This window comes from Herpailurus yagouaroundi, unplaced genomic scaffold (genome assembly GCF_014898765.1).
Source record: "Herpailurus yagouaroundi ecotype Mexico unplaced genomic scaffold, PumYag 188, whole genome shotgun sequence".
In the NCBI taxonomy this organism is placed as follows: domain Eukaryota; kingdom Metazoa; phylum Chordata; class Mammalia; order Carnivora; family Felidae; genus Herpailurus; species Herpailurus yagouaroundi.
This window is the reverse complement of record NW_024412419.1, coordinates 3,653,242-3,676,127: the sequence shown is the minus strand read 5'-3', so window position 1 is coordinate 3,676,127 and position 22,886 is coordinate 3,653,242.

Sequence of the window (22,886 nt, the reverse complement as noted above, 5' to 3'; positions counted from 1 at the left end):
ATGTTATCATTATATATATAATTACATATATAATCACACCTATATATATAAAGTATTATATATATATATATATATATATATATATATATATATATATAAGACAGGGGCACCTGGGTGGCTCAGTTGGTTAAGCGTTTGTGAATTTCGGCTCAGGTCACGATCTCACATTTTGGGAGTGCCCCTCCCCCACACATGCCCACACATGCATACTCTCTCTCTCTCTCTCAAATAAATCAATATATTTTTTAAAAGATAAAAAGTGTTAGGGAGGAAATGGAAAATTTGGAACGCTTGCACAATGTTGGTGGGAATGCAAAATCGTGCAATTGCTGTGGAAAATAGCATGGAGATTCCTTGAAAAATCAAAATAGAACTACCACAGGATCCAGCAATCCCACTTTTGAGTATCTATCCAAAAGAATTGAAATCAGGGTCTCAAAAAAAGTGGACAAATACACCATGAACATTGCAGCATTATTCATAATAACTAACATGTGGAAACAACTTAAATGCCCACCAATAGATTTATAGGTAAAGAGTATGGGAAAAAAGATACAGTGGAATATTAATCAGCCTTACAAATGAAGGAAATGCTGCCATATACGATATGGATGAAAGTTGAGGATATTATGCGAAGTGAAATAAGGCAGTGCATATAGCATGATTCCACTTAAATGAAACATTTATAATAGACTCATAGAATCAAAGAATGGGATGCTTGTTGCAAGGGGCTGGGAGCTAGGGAAAATGAGGAGGTTTTTTATGTTTACTTATTTATTTTGAAGGAGGGAAGGAGGGATGGAGAGAGAAAGAGCAAGAGAGAGAGGGAGAACAAGCAGGAGAGGGGCAGAGAGAGAACGGAAGAGAGAATCCCAAGCAGGCTCCTTGCTGTCAGCACAGAGCCCAATGCAGGGCTTGAACTCATGAACCATGAGGTCATGACCTGAGCCGAAGGCAAGAGTCAGACATTTAACCAACTGAGTCACCCAAGAGCCCCTAAAATAAGGAGTTATTGACCACGAGGCATAAAATTTCAGGAAAAGATGATGAATCTCCTCTAGAGAGCTGCACGGTACCTATGTCATGGTACTTTTGTCAACAGTGATGTATTGCACAGTTAAAAATATCGTCAAGAGGATAAATCCATGTTAAATGGTTTTTCTGCAATAACACAAAAGAAAATGAAATCCCAAACAATCGATCCCACTTATTTCTTTTTAATTATTTCAATGTGGCTACTAGAAATTAGAATTGCTGGACATAATTATGGCTCTTATCTGTGTCTCACTTTATATTTCCAGTCAATAGTGATGATCTCATAGCTTTGCCCAGTGTCTTCCCTCATCTGGAATGTTATACTTTTTCCCCCCAAGACCACTTTCACTTGGTTAATTCCTACTTCTCTTTTAAAGTTTACTTGGATATGTCATTCTCCAAAAGTCCTTCCTAGGCCCCTAGCTCTCCAATGGGTCAGATGTCTTTCATTTGTGAAATTGAAGGGAAGTGCCCTTGTCTTACGCTTTTTTGCTTGTTTTTGTTTGCTTGTCTTTGTTTTCCCAGGACCTAAACACAGGGCTACGCAGGAATAAATGTTAGTTGAAATGAGAAAAAAATGAACGAATGAGCGAATGAATGATGTGATGCGTAATTTCTGCTTCTACTTATGGTGACACCAGTTTCCTTCTAGAGCTATCATGCCCTCTGCTCTTATCCTCTGAATACTGACTGAAGCCATCTCTATTCCGGGCTCGAGGGGGTTAGTTCAGCCCAAGTCAGCCAGCCATTCTTCTCTTCTATCATGTTGACAAAGTCATAGGACTCCACTTGAGCCAGCTATGGGTCTCACAAAATCTTTGAACTCTCTTCAAAACCAGTCTTTGTTCACACTGGATATTGATGAGAGGGGAGAGAGGACAGGTACCGCTCCAGCTATCTTGGGAGTGCGTACTTGCAACGGGAAACATACAAGTGGTTAGGGCAAAGCAATCTGTCTCGGTGACCCTGAGCTCACGTCAAGCCGTTCCTAAAGCTAGATTATACCTACCCTGGACAGTTATACTTCCTTGGCCACAAAAATTATTCCAAATGGTTTAAAAAATGGTACAGGGAGATGGGTATTGCAAGAGAAAGACTGGTTGGGCCTGAACCACACGTGTAAGGGAAGGGAGCTCCTTGGTCCTTCTGACTCTATGTATCACATGGCGACAAAACAATTGCTCACATTGCTCATGTTGTATTTTGAGACCAAGATCACTTGTCTTCTGGCAACTGTTCAAAGTTGGTAGACTTGACAGGAAGAAGTCGGGACACTGTAGAATTTCTGTACCTATTGTGGATTTCATTAAAATAAACCTAACTTGAAACTGGCAACACCAGGCTTTATTGGTGTATTTCAGTCCGGAGGGACAGAAAACCAGACTTCTCTGCATGGGGAGAGTTAGACCCTGTTAAGGCAGACATGAGAAAATCCCCGCCGGAAAGTAAGATTGGAACCAAGGAGAACCTCAATACCACAGACCACTCTCAGCCACATTCTATTCTTTCTCCCTCAGAAAATAACTATTTCCTGGGGCGCCTGGGTGGCTCAGTCAGTTAAGCATCCGACTTCAGCTCAGGTCACGATCTCGTGGTTCATAAGTTCACGCCCCAGTTCTGTGCTGGCAGCTTGGAGCCTGGAGCCTGCTTTGGACTCTGTGTCTCCCTCTCTCTCTGCCCCTCCCCCACTTGCTCTCTCTCTTTCTCTCAAAAAAATTTTTTTAAAAAATAAAAAAAAATTATTTCCTTTTAAATAGCCATTTTCTGAGACGCAGCATGAGGGCAAACATCATGTTGGTGGTGTCTCCTCAAAGCAGATCATGAGTCAAATGCTCTAAGATAAAGTCAAAAATGGAAACTCTTAAGACTGAGCAGACAGTCATGGGCAGAGCTACTGGTCGTAGCCAGTTTCTGAAAACCATATGCAACACCAACTTATCTCCTATCTCAGTATGACCCCTGCCTTGGCATCAACCATGGAATTTAGTGAACATAAGTGAACAAAAATACCTGTAAGTGTTTTAAAGAATTGCATAACTGGAATCATTCCTAGGGTGGCCCCCAAATAGTCTGGGGTTGCTCAACTCTAAGACAATCCAAAGACCTCTGATCCCATGTAATAGAGTATGATGTTGAAGATGAACAGCCCCAGAGAGGATACCCTCCCAAAGCCATCCCCAGTGTTGCCCTGGAGGACGACAGACAAAGGTGGTTTTCCCAGAGAACAAAATCAGAGCATCCAGACTAATGATGAAGAACCAACACGGGGCGCTTGGGTGGCTCCATCGGTTAAGTGTCTGACTTTTGATTTCGGCTCAGGCCATGATCTCACGGTCTGTGAGTTCGAACCCCGCATCGGGTTCTGCAGTATCCGTGCAGAGCCTGCTTGTGATTCTCTCTCTCCCTCTCTCTCTGCTGCTCCCCCACTTGCTCTCTATCTCTCTTTGAAAATAAATTTAAAAAATAAATCGACACAAAAACTTACATAAGGAACAAGTGGAGTCCTCGCCGCTCCTCCTGGCAGGATGTGAATGAAATGCGCTAGGGAGCGTTGACCATTCTCCGAAGAGAGGTAGTTCCCACCACTCCCCAACCCTGAGTCTGGTTCTCTCTATCTGTGTATATTGAGTGCTTTAGGAACTGTTTAATTTGTCATTTGGCTATCGACCACCAAACCACAAGGAAGTAGGTGAAGACTGACCAAAGAATGGCACGTCGACCAGAGATACTTAGTCTTGACCTAGAACTGAGGGAATGGATGTTTTTGTAGAAGTGTGTGCATGAGAAGAAGCAGCTGTAACAGGGGGGGTGTCATCGGTGGTGCCATTTTCACCTCAGAGCATCAGCCCATTCCCCTTCAAATAAACGTGTCCCAAAGCCTGGAGGAAACGACCCCTCTCCCATGTCCAATCGATGGAAATGTGAAGTTACAAAGACAGATGATTTGGTCTATGCCGCCTATGCAGCAGGTTGTTTCCCAACGAAGCAGAGTTCAGACACAAACGCATGATCCAAATTAAGCCTATCAGGGTGAACGAGACTCAGTTCCGGAATTTTATTTGTGTTCCATGGAAAAGGAGCCTTATTCTCCCTGGAGCACATGAAATTTGGTCATGCAAGAACTGCTTTAGCCTCGAGCAGGGTAGACCCAGAGGGAGCGGAGTTGAGATCTAAGGAGAACGTTGCTCTGTGAATACTGTTCAGATGGGCAGATCTCTCCCCAGGACACTTTTTTTTTGTTCTTGAACCCAGTTAAGTTGGATTTGCTGTTGACAGCGACAGAGATCATCTCATCCAACTGATGACAATATTCTTGGCAGGATGGGAGATGTATAGTAACCACTGAAAATTCTCCAGAACACTTTGGGTGCTTCTCATAATGCTTGACTTATAGTATAAGAAACTGATTAATACTTCTAGAATAAGAATTTGAAAGAACTGGCCCAGATTATATTACACAAGAATAGGAAGAAGGGAGCATTATTTTATTTTCAATATTTATATGACACAAAGTTAAACAAATCTGCCATGAATTCTTTTTGGAGCTTTTATTTGTTATCTTTAAATTCAAAGTATATCTTTCGACATGTATCTGGCGTTTATACTATTGTGAGTGCTTCCAAATTCTTGGTGGGCGGGGGGGGAGTTGAGAGAATTTAAACATATATGAGTGTGTGAACACACACACTCACATGCACTCACACGCACAAAAAATCTTGCCAAGAAGTATAATTTCTATATTTGAAAGTGGCATCTCAAGAATTTTTCTCAGTGAGAATGTGCCTTTGGAAGTTCTCCTCTTACAGATCCTGGCCTAAATCAAAACGCATATTGATAACACCTGCAAGATGCAACCCACAGCAGCTTACAGTCAATCGAACACCTTTTTGACATGGCTCGATTTCACCAGATTTTACCATTCTCTCCTAAGTTGAACTATGTTTATCTGCTTAAAAATATAAAAAAGTACTGTAATAATATTATTAGAATATTTTTATTATGAAATTGGCCTATCATAATTTGTTGTCTAGAGGGATATCTTTTAGCCTTAAAAGATTCAACTTGGGGCACCTGCGTGGCTCAGTCGGTTAAAGCATCTGACTTTGGCTCAGGTCACGATCTCCTGGTTTGTGAGTTGGAGCCCCACATCGGGCTCTGTGCTGACAGCTCAGAGCCTGGAGCCTGCTTCGGCTTTTGTGTCTCCCCCTCTCTCTCCACCCCACCCCTGTTCACATTCTCTCTCTCTCTCTTTCTCTCTCTCTCTCTCTCTCTCTCTCTCTCTCTCCGTCTCTCAAAAAGTAAAGTAGACATTAAAAATATTTTTTAAAGATTCAACTCTCTGCTGCATAGACAAATGCACTTCATTAGTCTTTTTTAATAATTAGGAAATACTACCAAGCATATATGTTCAGAATACGCTCAAAAAACAAACTGAATATTGTGTGTTAAGAGTTAGGCTTTGTTCACATTGCCAAAGATATATAATTTGGGCTTTCCGAGATATTTTGTTTTTCTCTTTGGTGGTTTGGTCAGGCTTCAAGTATGAAGAAAGCATTTATATAGATCTTGAAATACTGGTCTGTAAAAGACCATGAGAGAAGGCTGTGTACCAGATTATCAGTAGTATAATCAACTGGGGAGTATCCAATATCATGTCCATTTAGCATCTCCTGTGAAATAATGGAACTTTTAATAAGACTTCCCATGGTAACGTCAGCAGGAAGGTGGTTATGTGAACAGAGGGCAACTGCCTTTGTGAAGAAAAAGGTGGCATAATAAGTGTGAAAAAGAAGGGAGCAAACCATCTGCTTTCCTCTCCCTTGCTTTTATTCTCCGAGTGTGCCACACGTTCCCCCAGGCTTGACCAATGTTTATAAAAATTCTAGTGAGTACTGCATATTCAATTCATTTATTTTATTGCGGGGGGGGGGGGGAGAAAGAGAGAGAGAGAGAGAGAGAGAGTCTTAAGTAGTCTCCACACTCAGCACAGAGCCTGAAGTGGAACTCGATCCCACGACCCTGGGATCATGACCCAAGCCAAAATCAAGAGGTAGAGGCTCAGCAGATTGAGTCACCAAGGAGTCCCAGTACCGTATTTTCTAGATCATCATTTCATCCTAAAATATCTTCAGTATTAAAATTGATCACACACTGGGTGAAACTTCTCAATCTCTACCAGCTTCCACCATTCATTTTACAAAACAAAGAAAACCCCCTTTTTAATTTTATTTTTTTACAGCCCGAGCGGAAATTGACGCAAGCGTGCTAAAGATTCTAACTGTCCCGTCGTACAACCACTTGGAAGTTTTTAGCCGACAGTCAGTTGTGTACTTGTGAGCTTGTGTTGAAATATGGAATCGGTGCTACATTGTTTTCCATTCTCAAAACTCTCCCACTTAGCTATATGGCAATGAAATGATTACTAGGAATAGTTGTAAATACACATTTTATTTATTTTCATGTTCTCCTGTTGTGCGTCACTAGAAATTGCTAATATTGCCTCTTGCATAATCGTTGACGTTTTGATTAAAATATTTATTGTTCCCGACATAATTTAGTTTCCAAATTCCACAGCGCATACATTCAACTTTATTCTTCTGTTATCTCATAAATGTAAAATCTCGAGGAGATGAAATCGTGATGTTATCTATATAGCGAGGAGGTGGTTTCTGTAGGCAGTAACGCTTAACCTGAGTCAACTAATACGAACAGCGATTTCCACTACAGAGTTTATTGCCTTTGGCCCATCTCAATTTATTTTTCTAGGTTTTTCCAATAGTAACTCAATAGTGAATGAATATTGTGAAAATCCTATACAGAGTTATTTTTTTAATGTGTGACTCAACATCTGTCATTACTTGAGTCCCTCCATGAGATAAACCATATCTAATAAGTATACAAATACAGTAACAAACTAAATGTTCCAGTTAAAAGCAAGAACCAAAAACTAGAATCTCTGGTTAAAAGCGAAACAAACTGACTACAAAATTCCACCTGTGTGGAACTCGTGAGGAACACATCTGAAACATGAGGCATATCCGAAACACAAGGTTAAAATGAAAGATGAAAAGGTATAGCAAGGAAATATCAAAAGAAACCTACCTGACTATGTTATCATTGACAAAATGAACTTTACGGCAGGGCGTTATTAGAGATAAAGAGGTAATAAAGAAGGGTCCAAATCAGAAAAGTTTCAATTTCCTGGGAGGATACAACAGTTTATGGATTCCATGCAATTTTATGGCCTCAAAACACGAAAGCAAAGAACTGATACAATTGTAAGAGAAAATACAGGGTAACCCACAGTCACCGAGGGAAATTTTGCAATGTCATCCTCAATAAGAAGAAGAACAGTCAGATAAAAAATGTTAATGGTAATAAAGATCTAAACAAAGAGATTAACAAATCTAACCTAATGGAGAAAGGGAGAAAAAGAAAGAGAGAAAGAGAGGAAGGACAGAAGGAAGGAAGGAAGGAAGGAAGGAAGGAAGGAAGGAAGAAAGAAAAGAAAGGAGAAACAAAGAGAGGAAGAAAAAGAAATCAATTGCGCTGCAGAACACATTTTTTGCAAACATACTTGGTATATTTTTCCAAAACTGAACATATCCTAGTCCAAAAAGCAACTCTCAACACCTTTCAAAAGGTGCAAGTTACATAGAGTGTGTTTTCTGACAACTGAGCCATAAAGTTGGAAATAAAGAAACAAAAACAGAAAAGATAGAACAAAATAACACCGATGACTAGAAATTGAGAAATATATTTCAGAGGAAAACATCAATCAAAGCAGACATTATAATGGAAATAAAACATTTTGAACTGAACTACAACAAAAATACTACATATCTGAATTTGTGGGATAGCACTAAAGTAGTACTTAAATAGTATTTAATTATATATATTAATACATATATTATTCTTATTATGTGTGTATTAATACACACCTACCCAAACATCTGTCTGAAAAACTTAAGAAAAAAAGAGATTGACAAAATAAACTCAAAGAAATAAGAAACTAGAGGAGAAGAAAAAGAAATTAAAGCCAGAAGAGAAGTTATTAAAGTGGAAAACCAATACAGAGAAGATAAACAAACCCAAATGGCAGTTCTTCAAAATAACGAAATCTGGGAGCCTCTGTTGAGACTGGTCAAGAAAAGAAGAGAGAGGTCCCGAAGGGCTAATTTCATGGATGAAACGTACCGGTCTCTGGGGACCGGCAGTTATCAAAAAGATAATAACATGATATTATGGACAACTTTAAGCCAATAGAACAGATAACTGAAATGGACAAAAAATCCTAGAGAAATATAGCTCACCCAAACTTCCCTCACCACAGCATAGAAGATGAGAGTAGTCCTAACTGAAAAACATCAAATCTCTAAAGCCCTTTCCCCTTAGAAAACCTTAAATCGAGATGGGTTCACCTCTAAGTTTTCTCCAAATATTTAATAAAGATATAATTCCAATGGTACAGGATTTCTTCCAGAATTCATTTTATGACTAATTCATCTGTTAAAAAAGATAAAGGAGAGGAAGTTACAGGCCATCTTTCTAGTGAATAGGGAGGTAAAAAAAATTTTAAACAAAATGTTATCTGGCTAGCTATAAACTATGTAAATCATGACCTCACTGAGTTTATACCAAAATGCAAGATTGGTTTATTATTAGAAAACCAATCAATGAGGGGCGCCTGGGTGGCTCAGTTGGTTAAGCGTCCCACTCTCTTGGTTTCTGCGCAGGTCGTGATCTCGCAGTTTCGTGAGTTCCGGCCCTGCATCAGGCTCTGCGCTGGCCGTGTGGAGCCTGCTTGGGATCCTCTCTCTCCCTCTCTGTCTCTGCCCCTCCCCTACTAGTTCTGTCTCTTTCTCTGTCAAAATAAATAAATAAACCTGAAAAAAAAGAAAACCAATCAATGTATATCAACTCATGAACACTCGTTAAAAGAGAACAGTAATACAGTCATTTCGATAGATTCAGATCAGCACTCAATTAATTTAAAATGCACTCAAAATCAAATCACTCTGCAACGTAAGAATAGAAAGGCACTTCCTATACTAGCAAAAAGTGTTTTGCCAAAACAAGGGCAAATATTTTGCTTACCGGTGAGGCGCTGGATGGTCCCCCTTAGGTTCTGACAGATGGACACTATGTCTTCTGTCACCGTTTCTCTTCAGTATATTGTGGAGACCTTATCCAGTCCATTAAACGTGATCAATTAATACTATCTAGTATCTTAAATGAAGAACGAGATTAAAGATACGAGAATCGGAAAAGAAGAAATAATTCTGAAGGGAGGGACGAAACTGTAACTATTCGTAGATGCTATGAAGAAGAGTCTCTAAAAGCCTCTATAGAAAAGCTGAAAGAATTCATTAGAGTTTTACCAAAGTTGATGGGAATAAAATCAGTTAAAAAACTGCATTTCACGATACCAGTAACAAATACATTCAAGAAAAAGTACTATTTATGTCCAAGAAGACCCCCTCACCCGTTAGATGCGAGGTCATTGTAACAACAACAGCAAAGTACAAGATCTATTGGGGAAAAATATACACCTTTATTAATGATATTAAAGGACACTAATGGGGAGATACGTCATGTTCCTGCACTGGAAAACCTAGCAGTAAAATGTTATAAAGAGGTCAATTCTTCCCATATTGAAATGCATGTATTCAGTGCAATCCCAAACAAAACTCAGAAAGGATTAAAAAAAAATTAAGGGGTAGTTTGGTAGAATTATTCTAAAACAGTTATGAAAATTCACATAACCGTAATAGTTTTGACACTCTTAAAGAAGAAGAATCTGGGAGATCTCGATAGTCTGCTATCAGAGCTTTCTTTCTACAAAGGTATCGTAACAAGTACACTGTGGTATCTGTCCTAGAGACAGACAGACCAGTGAATAAGAAGGCAGAACTCAGGCATGGACCCTCGGACATCTGATCCAGACTTATGACAAGAGTCACTTTAATAATCAGCTAGAAGTGACAGTCATTTCAATATACAGAGCCCGGTCAACAGGGCATCCGTGCAGAAAGCAATATGATTGGAGTTTCTCTCTCAAATACAATTTTACTCCAGATGGATTGTTAGCCAAAATGTAAGGGGAAGAACAAAATAAGTAAAATAATAAAATCAAGTAAGATATCACGTAATATAAAATTTGAAATGTGAATATAGGATAATATCATTGCCTTAGATAGAGTAAGATATTTTTAAAAAGAACAAAAACACGAAAGTTTATAAGACTTATAAATTAGACTGAGGTAAAGGCCAACACCTTCATTTATTAGAGGCGCTAAAAAGAGAGTGGCCCAAAGCCAGCCACCAATGGTGAGATTCCATTTGTGACTCATTGGTCTGCAAAAGACTTGTAGCTAATGAGCTCCCACAATTTATTATTATTTATTATTATTAAAAGACAAGCTATGCACAGAAAAGTGAGCAAAATTATAATTATTAAAAAAAAATTTTTTTAAGTTTATTTATTTTGAGAGAGACAGAGACATCATGAGCTAAGGAGAGGTAGAGAAAGAGGGACAGAGAGAGAATTTCAGGAAGGTCCCACACTGTCAGCACAGAGCCGACGTGTCTCAAACTCAGGAAACCACGAGATCGTGACCTGAGCCAAAATCAAGAGTCGGAGCATTGACCGACTGAGCCACCTAGGCACCCTTGTTATAATTATCATCATCATCATCATCATCATCATCATCATTAAAAGGCAAGCAAACCAAAGAAAAGTGAGCAAAAGACATAAACAGGTCCATCACAGAGGGGCAGATACATGTCCAAAGAACATATGAAAAAGCGTTCAATGTTCATAGAAATTGAGAAAATGCAAATTGAAATCCCAGTGGGATAGTACGTACCCACAGCCCTGAAAACATAAAACAGATGAAAAAACCCAGTGCTGGCGAGTACGTCCAGTGATGGGCATTCACACTCCGTGCCTAGCAGAACAGCCCCGTTGTCTCTGCAGAGTTAAAGCACACACACGTGAACCAGCATTTCCATTTCTGATAGCATCTGCAGGCAGCAGAAATCAGGTATCTGTACAACAAGACAAACATCCAGGAATGCTCGCTGTAGCGGCGTTCCCAAATAGCTTACGACTGTAAGGAACCCAAAAAGCCATCGTCATTCGAAGGGGCAAATACCTCGTGAAATATTCAGACCACGGAATAGTACGCGGGAATGCAAAGACTTCATCACTTGAAACACGAACTAATTGAAAAACAAAAAAAGCTATTGTTGAATAACAGAGGCAAGGAGCAAAATGATACGTGGTGTACAATTTGATTTACGTGAAGTTCAAACATACGCAAAAGAGGAACATGACATTTCAGGACACACAGGTGGGTCATAAGAAAATAGACAAAGAAATGAAAGGGTTACTGTATGAGTCAGGGTAGTGGCTGTATCGCTGGAAAGAGTCAGAATCAGAAGTGAGGCTGGGGGTCGAGGGAACCTCCGGGGTCTTGGCAAAGCCCAAATTTCTGCTTGGCAATGGTGATGTGGATGTTCACAGTGACTTGTTAAACTATGTATTTCCACTTGATGGATTTTCCTGAGTGTGTATTATCTCACAATACAACTTTAAAAAGTACATGATACAAACTTTCAAAAAACGTTTATTTATGTTAAGAGAGCGAGAGAGAGCACGCGCAAGAGAGCGAGCGAGAGCACGCGCATGCACGCACAAGTGGGACAGGGGCAGAGAGAGAGAGATACAGAGAGAATCCCAAGTAGGCTCCACGTTGGGAATTTGACACGGGGCTCGATCTCACAACGGTGAGATTATGACCTGAGCCCAAACCAAGAGTGAGGTGCTTAACCAACTGAGCCACTCAGGTGCCCCATTGACACCAACTTTTTCAAAAGTCTGTATTTTAGGGGCACCTGAGTGGCTCTGTCAAACGTCCGACTCTTCACTTTAGCTCAGGTTATGATCTTGAGGTTGGTGGTGGGATCAAGCCCCAGCATGGAGTCGGCTTGGGATTCTCTCCCACCTCTTCCTCTGCCCCTCCTCCACCAGCCTCTGCTCTCTCTCTCTCTCTCTCTCTCTCTCTTTCTCTCCCTCAAAAAAAATCTGTATGTTTCACATAGGAATTCTTACGGATCCTGGTACTTAAGACAGGAAGTATGAAAACTGATCTACGGTTCATGACCTTAAAATGCCAATCTTACTTGCCACGTACAGGCAGTGTGTTATATATTCCTATCTCTACTTAAGCCTATGTCTAGGAGCTGGAGAGAGAAAGCACTGGGAGGGTATTCATAGCATTGAGCTGTTAAATCCCTACTCCTTGTAAATCTAAGGTGATTCACTTTGCATTTGTCTGACATCCAATACAATTAATAAACCTGAATTTTCACCATGCTCAAGAGAATGCCTAAAGGTTAGTTGTCATTGCACCTCATGTGGAAATAACACATTTAACATCACTCAAATGTTTAAACCCCTTCTTCCAAGCTCTGCTAAGGTTCTTTGAATATGGATACAGATATGGATGAGGTGGAAAGTGCATCAGCAAAAGACAAACTTTCTAGAGGTTTATTCCTAAATAAACTTTGCAATGCTTTACCACTGACTAAGAGAGAGCGTTTTTGAAGCACTCAATTTCAGTTTTATTTTGAGACAAGAGGTTTATTTCCCATGGAAATGGAAGAATGTGTTCCGCTAGATCACGTGGGAATGGATCTAAGAGCACAGGACATTTCAACTTTGCAGCATCTTCTGTTTACATGCCTCTGGTCTTTAGGGCGTGATACACTCCATTGCCTTATGATGTCTGCCGATTTTCCTTGACTTCCAAGGACTCGGCCCCCTGGCAAAGTGGGGCTAGACTGTTGGGTTTTGTTGTTTTCCACTGCATAGAAATCAATAAATACATTACTTATAAAACGTAATAGGTGTAATAGTGATGTGTGACAAAATGTTTAAGTTGCGTAACTGGATGTTTGACTGTCATAAGCATATACATATACTATAGTAACTAATACTTCATTAATTTAAATTCCTGGGAAGGGGGATGCTTGCACTTTTTAATATAGTATGCATGAGACTTTATGCTTTTTGCGATGATCAATCGTTTAATTGGTGGGGGGAGCTCATTTACAAGAAAAAAAAAGAAAAAGAAAAGCTTGCCCTTTAATGTAGAGTTACTGGCCATATTGATCAGCATCTAATCTTGTGATAAGAATGGAAAGCGTTTAAATTCGGAAAGCTGTTAAAGCTGCGGTTTTTCTACTAAGAAAATCGTACTCAGAATGTAAGTGAAAGTAATTATAAGTTTGCTCAATGATGAGCATCTGATTTGACTAAAGAGCTCCATATTTTGGTAGAAACATCTTAACTGGTGACGGAGGAGGGAAAGTCCTCAGCCAATGAGAAGTTGCACCTGGACTGTAGGTACCACTCGGGTCTAAGCTCCTTCCTGGATTCGGGCAAGGATATTTATTTACCTCCAGAGTGTGTGGCTTGTAAATTCAGCCTACTTCACAATGGAAAATATCAGCCATATGCATTCCTTGGTCGGTTCCATTTGGTTAGTTATTTCGCCAGATAGGGTTGATATGGGAGCAACTCCCTCCTAAACCTGCCCGAAGTCCATCATTACCCTGTTACCCCCAAGCTGACCCTCTTACTAAAGAGATACGCATGATAATTTGCAAGTGTGGAAAAACTTGACCCAATCTCACCTGAACATATTTTGAAATAATATTCTGAAATGGTTTTACGCCTCAGGCACGACACCAAATCTGGTGGAATGTTAAGAAAGACAGTAGACAGGTCAGCTCTCATTTTGCCATCGGGGCAACGCCATGTGCTCTAGATTTCATGTCAGAAAACCTGGTTTGATCCCCTACTCTGTGGTTGACTGGCTGTTTGACCTTAAGGGAACCACTTGTCTTCTCTAAATTTGAGAGAACTGAGATGGAATTATTGGGAGGGTTGAGTGAGAAAGTGGATCTGAACGTCTAACGGAAAGAGGCATCTATACTCCCACAGGCTGACAGATGATCTCACTCAGCCACCACATCCCCGTCAGGAACCAGGGCCATAATTCCCCGACTCTGGTCACTAACCTTTTTTTCTTCTTTTTTAAATGTTTGTTTATTTTATTTTTATTTGCGAAAGAGAGATAGCACGAGAGGGACAGGGGCAAAGAGAGAGGGAGACAGAAAATCCCTATCAGGCTCTGTTCTGCCAGCACAGAACCCAATGAGGGGCTCAAACTCACAAACCGAACCATGAGATCATGACCTGAGCCAAAATCAAGAGTAGGACGCTCAATCAACTGAGCCACCTACGCGCCCCGATCACTAACCTTTTGATAAAAGCTGGTGACGATCAGTTTTTGGTGTGTCTGTTACTAACAGTGGGTAATCAGATAGTGTGAATGGAGATTGGTTCAATTGTGGAGATTTTACCTATTAATAAATGCATTTCAAGCTAGGCTTTTTTTTTTTTTTTTTTTTTTTTTTTTTTTTTTTTTTTTTTTTTTTTAGTGTTGACCCTGTAAAGTATATGATGTTTTCATTTATCTACTCTGGTGTTTGTGCCTAATTTGTAAGAATATTGGTATGTTTTGATTCTTATAAAAACATTTCCCCAAGGCCAGCAACATACTTTGTGGGTCCCAGTACAAAATAAAAATATGGGCCCATTGTTCAAAAAGCAGGAGGAAGACACATTAAAGGTACTGTGATATAAAACTTGTTTCTTTTCACGTTGGTTAAAATATGTTATTACTTATAAAATGTAATAGGTATAATAGTGACGTGTAACAAAATTTTTAAGTTGCATAACTGAATGTTTGACTGTCATAAGCATATACGTACACTATAGTAATTAATACTTCATTAATAGAACTTGATCACGAGATTTTTATGGTTACCTTCCCACAAATTTACTTATTGGACCATCAAAATTTATATTTTCACTTTCAACTTCACTTTCACTTTCCACTGATGACTGAAGGTGAAGTCAGTCTCCTTAAAACTCTTAAATAGTTGATGATATTTAATTTTGCAAAGAATCTTTCTGCTGCAGCTATTACTGGGGATATTAAGAGTACTTCACAGGATGTGGCAAAATTGGGATAAATTTCTGATAAATTATTTTCGAATGGAAGTGTTAGTACACATAGAGCTGGTGATGTTTTCATCATCAATAGTTTTCTTCTCTTATATTTTTTATTAATCTTTCCATTTCTTTTTTTTTTTTCAAAATTTATTCATTTATCTTTGAGAGAGAGCGAGTGAGTGTGTGCACTTGAGCAAGTGGGGGAGAGTTAGGGGGCAGAGAGAGAGAGAGAGAGAGAGAATCCCAGGTAGGCTCCAAGCTATCAGCACAGAGCCTGACTCAGGGCTTGATCTCACGAACTATGAGATCATGACCGGAGCCTAAACCAAGGGTCAGAGGCTTAAGCAAATGTGCCACCCAGGCACATCTAATCTTTCCATTTAATTTATTCAAATTTGTTTCTTTCTTGAATGCCAATCATCTAGGTATTAAGTTTGTGTTCTGTTTTCCATATGGACCTTCTTCGTTTTCTTTATAATTTTTTAATTTTTTTTAAAATTTTATTTTAGAGAGAGAGGGAAAGTTCAAGCCAGGGTGGGGCAGAGGGAGAGAGAGAGAGAGAGAGAGAGAGAGAGCGAGCCAAGCAGGCTCCATGCTCAGCACAGAGCCCAATGTGGGGCTCAATCCCAGGAATACAAGACCATGACCTGAGCCAAAATCAAGAATCTAATGCTTGACCAACTGACTGAGACACCCAGGTTCACCCCTTCTTCTTTTTTTGTGAGTGTATGGCCTTTCTGTACTCTGAAACAGTTACCCAAATTTAGCTTCTACATCACTGATTTTTTTGTTATTAGTATCAGTTTGTCTTTTTGCTGTTTTCCATGTGAATTTGTGTGACGTGTACCACTTCTGCTGCCGTATTTCCGTCCTGGGGCAGTTCTCCCTTAGGAAACAGTTTCCTCTTCCTTTCCGTTTTGTTCACCTTTAATTCTTAGGGCATTATACTCCTTTTAAATAGCTACCATTAATGTCTTCCCCCCCCCCACCTTGGAAGACAGGATTGTAGAAATCTTTCATCATGGATAATTTTTCTTTTCCTTCTGTGGTAGATTCTTCTGAGTTTTTCTGAGGTTTGTGGTCGATCAACTTTTTATTGTTATGGTTGAGACCTTTGGTTCACATTTACTCTCTTCTATTTCTTTATTCATGGACAGAATGGATATACTCAAATAAACCAGCCACCAGAAGATTGTATGGATTGAGTTTGGCCCATGCTCAGCGGCCAAGGGTGGTGTTTGAATCCACCGCAAACACTTTAGAAACTGTTGACAGATTTCCAGAGCCCAGGAGCTTATGGTTGTGGCCCTGAGCTTTTGTTACCCTATTTGTTTTTTTTTTTTGATTATTCTGAATCATAGTGTTACAAAAATAAAAACAACATAACCATCGACAGAAATGCTACCACTGTTTTCTAGTTATAAACTAATGCAATCAGCAAAGAAGTACCAGCAAAACCTTGGTTTGGGAGCACAATTCATTCTGGAAACATGTTTGTAATCCAAAGCACTCCTATATCTGAGAAAAATTTCCCCATAAGAAATAATGGAAACTCAGATGATTCATTCCACAACCCCAAAATATTCATATAAAAATGATTACAATAGTAAATAACAAAGAAAATAAATACAAAAGATAAAGAAAAACAAATTAACCTGCACTTACCTTTGAAAACCTTCATGGATGGTTTTGTGTGGGACAACTTTCACTATCACTAATGGATGTGGACCACAGTATAGTATTAATGAACTCTTGTCATCTACTGTATTTAATGGAACTGGCAACAAGGCAGCAGAGGAAAGAGTCTATATCCTTTCCTGACCTAGAATCAAGCAAAGCCTTCCTAAGCTCACTCTTGGATGGAAAAGAAAAGGACTGTCCATAGGTGCTTTGAAGTGACTAAAAATACATTAGTGCAAGGTGTGGGCACCTTCCAACATTCTGAAAGATCACTGATTTCTGCCCAACACCCTGGCCTAGCATGCTCAAGACTGAGCATCCGAGCATGGGAAAAATCACCCACAATCCCGCATTGAGAGAGAGAGAGAGAGAGAGAGAGAGAGAGAGAGAAGAACCATTGGCCCAGTTGTGACCATGTGACATTCAGCATCATGTACCACTCGTATGGCGAGACATCACTCATTTATCAAGTTGAAATTTATTAGAAATGTTTGCTTGTCTTGTGGAACACTCGCAGAACAAGTTGTTTTCAATTCAAGGTTTTACTGTATATAGATTTAAAACTGATGGCCTTCCTTCCATTCCATCCTGACTTTCCCCCTTTGTTCCTCCCACCTCCTCAGAGTTTAGTTCAACAACTGTCGTAGATCTTCACAGCACCCCCGTTAACTTTCACGCTTTCTTCTTTTTTCCCCCTTTTTTGTATTGTATAAAGTATCAACTGGATGATACTACATGGAATACTCTCAATGTGTTTTTATTTCCATAAAGATAAAGGTATATCTCAAAAAAACTTTGTTTCCAGTATATGTAAAGCTTTGTAACTGTTTTATGGTATTTCATAACAAAATATCCCATTTTTGATAACTTTCTCTTTTAAAGACTTTCATTGTTTTACCACTTTTTGCCTTTACAGTAAGTGTTATGTTAAACATCCTTGTAAATGTGCTATGTGCATAATTGCAGATATTTCTGTAGAATAAATAGGTGCTGTAAAGAAAAATTATTGTTGAAAAATGAAAACATTTATGTTTATTTATTGTAAACAATTTTTAACGTTTATTTATTTTTGAGAGAGACAGAGACAGAATGCGAGTGGAGGAGGGTAGAGAGAGAGGGAGGCACAGAATCCGAAGCAGGCTCCAGGCTCCGAGCTGTCAGCACAGAGCCTGGCGTGGGGCTTGAACCCACAAACCGTGAGATCGTGACCTGAGTCAAAGTCGGACACTTAACCCACTGAGCCCCCAGGCACCCCAAAAACATTTAGGTTTTTAACCATTGATCCCAAACTGGTCTCTTAAAAAGTGGGAATAAGTTAGCTTCCCTAACTGCACTGACTTTCCTACACTCTTCTCAATGCTGGCTATTGCCAAAGGTGCTAATTTTTACAAGACTGGTTGGCAAATAAATTGTGTCCTATTATTCTTTAATTGGCATTTCCCTGATTATTGATGAGATTGAATATGCTTTTACACGTTTAAGCTTTTTCTTTTGTGCTTTTTCCTCTGTAAACTTCCTGTTCTTACTGTTTGCTCAATTATTCTTTATTGGTGTTTGTACGTCTTTAAAGTCATTGGATATTAAGTGCCGTCTGTTCTATATGTCTTAAATACTATCTCCCAACCTGTCTTCTTTTTTAAGCTAAGTAGGTCCATTTCTTTCTTTTTTAAAAAGTCTTTATTAATTTAGGGGCACCTGGGTGGCTCAGTCGGTTACGTGGCCGACTTTGGCTCAAGTCATCATCTCACGGTTCATGAGTTCGAGCCTGCAAAGGGCTCTGTGCTAACAGCTCGGAGCCTGGAGCCTGCTTTGGATTCTGTGTCTCCCTTTTTCACTGCCCCTCCACCCCCACTCATGCTCTGTCTCTCTTTCTCTCCCTCTCAAATATAAATAAGCATTAAAAATTAATGTTTATTATTTATTTTGAGAGAAAATGAGGGGGGTGGTGCAGAGAGAGAGAGAGAGAGAGAGGTGGAGAGAGAGAGAATCCTAAGCAGCTCCGTGCTTGGTGCAGAGCCTGGCCCTTGGCTCAATCTCAGGAACTGTGAGATCATGGCTTGAGCTGAAATCAAGGGTTGGATGCTTAACACGCTGAGCCACCCAAGTGCCCCTCAACTTCATTTTTTTATTGGTCAAGGATTTTGTTTCCTGTTTCTCCCACCTCAGTAATTTTAGCCCACCATTTTACAGGATTATATTCAACCCTTTATCAGATTCACTTTCAGATTTTAAGTGAACGCTCAACGTGGCATTTGTTCTCGTATTTCCTCAAAGAGCGTGTAAGATATATCCCTCTCATTTGTAAAAAGAGGCTAGAATTGCTGGAACCTCTGTGGTTCCTATGATTAGTGAACCTCCTGCCCTAAGGAGAATCACACTTCAGAGCAGCCCACACCCATGAAATGACATGTAGGTAATTTTGTCAAAACATATTTAATAAAGACTTTGCACTCTAAAATCTATCCTTGGGACAAATGCATACAGAGATAGAAACTTTTGTAAAATAGGTACTTGCCCTCACATAAGGAAATGCCAGCGGATAGGGACCAGGTTACAATGGGCAACGGAACTGCTCAGAAATGTTTAATAGAGGAATATCAGACTCAGCCAGGAACAGGCTGAGATACTCACTTAAGCCCCACGGGTAGCAGTGTCACCGACATCTCAGGTTACCCTGATGCCAGGGTCACGCTCAAGCTTCTAGATGCGTGTTTTTAATCACCATTTATGTTTTAATGCTTTAGTTATTTAGGTCACTGTCAAATTTCCCTTCTCAGATAAGAATGTTTACATACATTCTACACCTAGTAATGAAATGGAATCGCTTGAAGAATAGTTACAGAGAAAAACAAAAGCCAGCTGACCACAGTGGCCAGGACTCCGATGCCCCAGAGCACATACTAGAAGGGGAGCTCTTTCTTTTGCACTGAGGTCTGAAGGATGCTTCTGGAAAGCCCCCTCCTCAGGCTCATCGGCACTCAGTGACTGCTGACTGAGTAATTGATCTCTAATTGCAGTATTTAAGGCTCGAGCCTTCCATAGGAAATGACAGTGGTCCTGTAGGAGAAGGCAGCCCACTCAGACTGCTTAACTGGGACGTCGCAAGGTAAACGCCGTCATTTCTTCTGTAAGCAGTTCATGTGAGGTTCAGACGTGACATCAGTGAGAACGTTCTCAGGATGGGTCACCTAGGAATCGTGAAATCACTCGAGAAGGCCAAAATGTGTCAAGACGTGTGGGAACAAGGAATACACATTTCCTGTGTGGCATGCTCTTCAAAGAAGAGAATCCCTGGCCGGGACCTGGGCTTTAAGGTTAGTCACCTTAAAGTTTGATGCTGACCATCAAACTTGAGTCAGTTTGATGCTGACCAACTGGGTAACATGGCTCTCTGCCTCCAGTTCCCTGATCTGCAATAGCCATTTCTCCCGGGGAATCCGTGTGGGAAAACGAGATAATAAAGCTGCGATAATATGCTTTGAGAGGTGCTAGATTAGTACAAGGTATGGCTATTAATTTTGTAGGCTATTATTAATAACCCATAGAGAAAACCTGAGTTTAGCTCCATGCCAATTCACTGGACCATGAACTGAGAACAACTGTGTGTCAGAATAAAAAGAAGGTTATTTCCATAATCTCCCTGCAACAAAACAGTTTGTAGGATACCATATGGTTCCCGGGATTTTGGTGATTAGAAAACCATTCAGACTAGACGTTGGGGAGGACAAAGGCCTTTAGTTCACAGGTGAGCTAGAGCACCCCAAATGTGGAATTCTAGGGGAATACGTATTTTATGTTGCTACCGCAGGTTAGCTGCACGTGGTTTCCGAAGCAAACAGGAGGGAAATGTTTCATTCAGCTTCAGTTCCTCGATCACAGCAAACTTTTCTGGAGGATGCAAACGTCCCTAGTTCTGCGACTCAGGCTTTCAGATTCAGACGTACAGCAGAATGAACACTGTGGGGCCAAGCCTGCGAGGCCGCCGACCTGCCAGGAAGGCCCCGCCGTTCTATTTATGGGCTGGTCACTAAGGCTTGGACATTTGCTGAAACTGGAAGGAGACCTAGAGGCCATCTGGCCGATACCATCTTTTTTCAAGTTTTCAAGTTTTCAAAGCCTTCGGGATTTACCTGGTGAAAAACATCTGCATCGGTGTTTTCTTGAAATGTGAGCACATGGGAGCTGCCCCCCCCCCCCCGCCGTGGGGGAGGGGGTGTGGTGGGGGCGGACACCATCTTGGCTCCCATCCAGTCTTCCCAGCCTGACCCTCGCTCTCCTGCCTGTCCTGCTCTCCAGTCAGAGCGTCATGCCCGAGGGTGGGGTGTTCTCTGCATCTCCACGTGGTTGTCCTTGGTCTTCTGTCTGGGACTCTTCTACTCGCACTCCTCCGCCCGTGGCTGTGGTGTTCACCCTGTGCCCTTCCCTGGTCCCCGGAGTGATTCGTGGCTCTCGGCTTCCCTCTCTGCTCCATAGCACTTACACGCCCTGATTTCTAATCCCTTGACCACCTCTTGTATCACCGATGCACTGTGGACCCTCCCGTGACCCAGCATGGGATTCGAACCCCCGCTGACCCAGGATGTGGTTCAGGGGAGAACATGGAAGGCATGTGCGGGCTTCAGTGACCTCATCTTTCACATGGATGTGACCCAGGAAAAAGAAGCTATTTCAGGTAGGGCACACGAGGCCCGGCGTGCTCTGGACCGCCCCCCCCCCCCCCCCCCGGGCTTGCTCTGAATAGGCATTGTTAATATTCCTTCAATTCCAGCCACTGCGGAACCTTCCCGGGCAAGCCATCTCTTCTTACCTTGTTGGAAACCTTCTCTCCTGCTCTCTGCCTGATTCTTGGAAATGCCGAAGGCCCTGGCGCTCCCATTGAGGCCTGTGACGACTCGGGCTTCTCTTTCGCTTCAGAGTGCTGGTAGGAGGCGGGCCAGGGCAGACCGCATTACAGTAGGAATGTTCTGTGGCAAATGGCTCAGAACAGTGTTGTGGGAAGATCTTATGGAGAGAGAGAGAGAGAGAGAGACGAAAACACACATACACACACACACGAGAAACGATGCGAGAGCCCTACTTCGTGTGGTACCATAAGAACTCACATATTTCTTTCGCTTTTCACTCATTTACTAATATCTGCTGGATGCTAGTGTGTTTCAGGCACTGCGATGGGTGCCAAACATCCAGGGGTGACCCAAATGTCATCTTCATTCTCACCGGGGGAGCAAGGCAGCAAAAAGGAACGGAGAATTCCATCACAGTATTAATGGGAACTTGGTGGGAAGAAGGTGTGGAGGATGTGGTGCCTAGAGTCGTAGAAAAGGTCACGGGCCTACGAATTTAAGTGGAAGGCCTCTGCTGCGTGGTAATGAAAGGAATTTTATTTGCCACAGACCCAATATTTAGGTGCGGGTTGTACAGTGTCTCTCTCTGTGATACGTTGCGGGTCTCAGGGAAGGAAACAAGGTTCAGGTTTCCCGGGGAATGTCATCTACCTAACCAAATATTTAACTTCTGTGTGTGTGTGTGTGTGAATGCAGAGATCACATCTTATTAAGGGTCCACACCGTTCCAGATGTTGCCCGTGACCTCTTCTTCCAATATCGCCCCCAGAGTTTCAGCCACGGACAAAGAATTCTGCAAAGGGAAGGAAGATACTTCGAGTGCAATCCATTTGTGGGCGTGTGTTTGCACGTGAGGCCCTGGAAACATTGGGGGGCGGGGAGCTGTAGGACAAGCAGGGAAGACGTGGGAGACTGGGGACGGCAGGCGGAAGAAGAGAAAAATATGTTTACATGACACAGTCGATGCTACAGTAATCAGAAATCCACATTATTTGTTTGGCCTCCAACTTGTATTCCTATGGAATTAATAAGCGAACAGGCTGACATTAAGTGTTTGTTTGGCAGTGGAACCAATTTTGATTCGTGAAAAACATCAAAAGAGATTAAGTCTGACATTACTCGTTTCCATACACGGTTGTGTTCAGTGGTTGCCGTTTTTGACGCGTTGATCTTAAAAATGTATTCCTGTGACTTCCGCGTCAGGTGAGGAGCGTTTGAAGACATTGAATTCTTTCATC